Genomic DNA, 4,363 nt, shown 5'->3' with positions numbered 1-4,363 from the left:
TATTTTTTGCATTTCATTTGTCATGTTTATTTTCTGATGTTACACCTACAGTACTGTATAAGTGTGATATCACTAATGCAGAGGCACAGGTTTTCCAGCTAGGAACCAACAGATCAGGGTCCTCAATTTTGTTCAGCCGTGTGACATTTCTTTTTTCCTTGAGCAGCTGGGACATGGTTATAATTTGTACACTGCAAATTGACCGCATGAAACCCAAACAGATATAGTATTTGACAACAACAAAAGAATAATTTCAAACCTTGATTTACATTGGGATATGATCACATATGACTCTTTATACATGTCCAACGAAAATTATTTTGGGCCAAATAAAATGACCCTGGGGGCGCCTATGTGGAGAAAACGATGCTACTCTAGATCCGCTTAGACCTTTATGGTTTTCGTCATCCGATCAAGATTGGTCAGGTCTACACAATAGCCCCACCTGGTGCTAACATGTCCTGATTATCAATCAAATGTATTTATAAAGCCCTTTTTACATCAGCAAATGTCAAAGTGCTTAAACAGAAACCCAGCCTAAAACCTCAAAGAGAAAGCAACAATGTGGCCCTGTCCGAGGACCAACCAGGCAGGATATACAGTGCATTTGGAAAGTATTCAGACCACTTGACTTTATACACATTGTGTTACATTAGTCTTATTCTAAAATTCTCATCTACACAGTGAAAACAGATTTGGATTTTTTTTGCAAATGTATTAAATAAAAATATAAAATACCTTATTCACATAAGTATTCAGACCCTTTGCTATGAGACCCGAAATTGAGCTCAGATGCATCCTGTTTCCGTTGATCATCCTTGAGATGTTTCTACAACTTGACTGGAATCCAGCTGTGGTTAAATTAAATTGATTGGACATGATTTGGAAAGGCACAGTTGACAGTGCATGTCAGAGCAAAAACCAAGCCATGAGAACGAAGGAATTGTCCGTAGAGCTCCGAGACAGGATTATGTTGAGGCACAGATCTGGTGAAGGGTACCAAAACATTTCTGAAACATTGAAGTTCCCCAAGAACACAATGGCCTCCGTCATTCTTAAACGGAAGAAGTTTGGACCCACCAAGATTCTTCCAAGAGCTGGCGGCCAAACTGAGCAAGTGGGGGGGAGAAGGACCTTGGTCAGGTAGGTGACCAAGTACCCAATGGTCACTCTGACAGAGCTCCAGAGTTCCTCTGTGGAGATGGGAGAACCTTCCAGAAGGACAACCATCTCTACAGGACTCCACCAACCAGGCCTTTATGGTAGAGTGGCCAGACGGAAGCTACTCCTCAGTAAAAAAGCACATGACAGCCCGCTTGGAGTTGCCAAAAGGCACCGAAAGGACTCTCAGACCATGAGAAACAAGATTTTCTGGTCTGATGAAACCAAGAATGAACTCTTTGGCCTGAATTCCAAACATCACATATGGAGGAAACTGGCACCATCCCTACTGTGAAGAATGGTGGTGTCAGCATCATGCTGTGGGGATGTTTTTCAGCAGCAGGGACTGGGAAACTAGTCAGGATTGAAGCAAAGATGAACGGAGCAAAGTACAGAGATCCTTGATGAAAACCTGCTCCAGAGCACTCAAGACCTCAGACTGGGGTGAAGGTTCACCTTCCAACAGGACAACGACCCTAAGCACACAGTCAAGACAACGCAGAACTGGCTTCGGACAAGTTAAACTATGACAGCCAAAATGAGAAAAAAAATCTTAGAAATCAATACTTATTTTTCACCATAATTTGCAAATTAATTAATTAAAAATCCTACAATGTGATTTTCTGGATTTTTTTTCTCATTTTGTCTGTCATAGTTGAAGTGTACCTATGATGGAAATTACAGGCCTCTCTCATTTTTTTAAGTGGGAGAACTTGCACAATTGGTGGCTGACTAAATACTTTTTTGCCCCACTGTATAGCCCAAAAAGATCTCCCCCACCACACGAGCCTGAGAGGGCGCAACATAACGTCAGTAACTCCACTCACTCAAGTCAAATATAGTGAAAAAAGCCTGGCAAGACGTGATGCACCCCTCCTAGGGACGGCATGGAAGAGCACCAGTAAGCCAGTGACTCAGCACCGGTAATAGGGTCAGAGAATCCCAGTGAAGAGGGTAGCCAGCCAGTCAAAGACCACAAGGGGGGTTCGTCACTCCAGTGCCGTTCCCCTTCACACCCCTGGGTCAGACTACACTCAATCTTAGCACCTACTGAAGAGATAGATGAGTCTTCAGTAAAGTCAAAGGCTGAGACCAAGACTGCGTTTCTTACATGGATCGTCAGACCATTCCGTAAAGATGGAGCTCTATAGGAGAAATCCATGTCTCCAGCTGTTTGCTTAGAAATTCTAGGAACAATGTGGCCTGGGTCTTGTGACCGTAGCGTACGTGTAGGCATGTACAACAGGACCAAATCAGAGAGATAGGTAGGAGCAAGTCCATGTAATGATTTGTAGGTTAGTAGTAAAACCTTGAAATCAGCCCTAGCCTTAACAGGAAGCCAGAGGCTAGCACTGGAGTAATATGATCAAATTTGGGGGTTATTGTCAGGATTCTAGCGCTTTATCCAGGGAACTGGAGAGTATAGCATTACAGTAGTCTAATCTTGAAGTGACAAAAGCATGGATTAGCTTTTCTGCATTATTTTTAGACAAAGTTTCAGATTTGAGTCAATTTGATACACATCTGGAGGATAGGGAGACATTTATTATGTTCAACATAGGAGGGCCAAGCACAAGAAGTAGCTCTTTCAGTCGTTTAGTTAGAACAGGGTCCAGTAGGCCGCTGGAAGGTTTAGAGGCCATTATTATTTTTGTGAATGTGTTGAAAGATACAGGATTAAGAAACTTGTCTCCATTGATCCGAGGTCCTGGCAGTTCTGTGCAGACTCAGGACAACTGAGTTTTGGAGAAATACGCTGATTCAAAGAGGTATCTGTCATTTGCTTCTTTGCTAGATTCTTGTGACATGATTTTTAGCGGTGTGACTGCATCTAGGGTATTACGCAAAGTTCAAATCAAAGTGTATTTGTCACATGCGCCGAATACAACAGGTGTAGACCTTACCGGGCAATTCTTATTTACAAGCCCTTAACCAAAATGCAGTTAAGAAAATATAGTTAAGAAAATATTTACAGAATAAACTAAATGTAATTTGTGCATGTAGTTAGGGGTAAAGTGACTATGCATAGATAATAAACAGCAAGTAGCAGCAGTGTGTGGGGGGGGTGTCAATGTAAATATTACGGGTGGCTATTTGATTCATTGTTCAGCAGTCTTATGGGTAGAAGCTGTTAAGGAGCCTTTTGGACCTGGACTTGGCACTCCGGTAACCCTTGCCATATGGTAGCAGAGAGAACAGTCTATGACTTGGGTGACTGTAGTCTTTGTCAATTTTTTGGGCCTTCCTCTGACACCGCCTAGTATAGAGGTCCTGGATGGCAGGAGGCTTGGCCTACCGCCATTGTGTCGTCAGCAAACTTAATGATGGTGAATCGTGCTTAGCCACACAGTCGTGGGTGAACATGGAGTACAGGAGGGGACTAAGCATGCACCACTGAGGGTCCCAGTGTTGAGGATCACTGTGGCAGAAGTCCAGGATCCAGTTGCAAGAGCGAGGTGTTTAGTCCCAGGGTCCTAAGCTTAGTGATGATCTTTGTGGGCACTATGGTGTTGAACGCTGAGCTGTAGTTAATGAACAGTGTCCTCACATAGGTGTTCCTTTTGTCCAGTTGGGAAAGGGCAGTGTGGAGTGCAATTGCATCATTTGTGGATCTGTTGGGGCGGTATGCGAATTGGAGTGGGTCTAGGGTTTCCGGGATGATGATGTGAGAGATGACCAGCCTTTCAAAGCACTTCATGGCTACCGACGTGTGTGCTACGGGGTGGTAGTCATTTAGGCAGGTTACCTTTACTTGGACACAGGAACTATGGTGGTCTGCTTGAAACATGTAGCTATTACAGACTTGGTCAGAGAGAGGTTGAAAATATCAGTGAAGACACTTGTCAGTACACGGAGTACACATCCTGGTAACACATATGACCCCGCAGCCTTGTGAAAGTTGACAGGAACAGCTGGTGCTCTCTTGCATGCTTTAGTGTTGCTTGCCTCAAAGCGGGCATAAAAGGCATTTAGCCCGTCTGGTAGGCTCGCGTCACTGGGCAGCTCGCGGCTGGGATTTCCTTTGTAGTACTCAATAGTTTGCAAGTGTCAGAGCCAGTGTAGTAGGATTCAATCTTAGTCCTGTATTGATGCTTTGCCTCTTTGATGGTTCATCTGAGGGCATAGCAGGATTTCTTCTAAGCGTCCGGATTAGTGTCCCGCTCCTTGAAAGTGGCAGCTCTAACCTTTAGCTTGGTGCGGA

The sequence above is a fragment of the Oncorhynchus tshawytscha genome, linkage group LG31 (assembly GCF_018296145.1).
Source record: "Oncorhynchus tshawytscha isolate Ot180627B linkage group LG31, Otsh_v2.0, whole genome shotgun sequence".
In the NCBI taxonomy this organism is placed as follows: domain Eukaryota; kingdom Metazoa; phylum Chordata; class Actinopteri; order Salmoniformes; family Salmonidae; genus Oncorhynchus; species Oncorhynchus tshawytscha.
Note: the sequence above shows the minus strand (reverse complement) of the source record.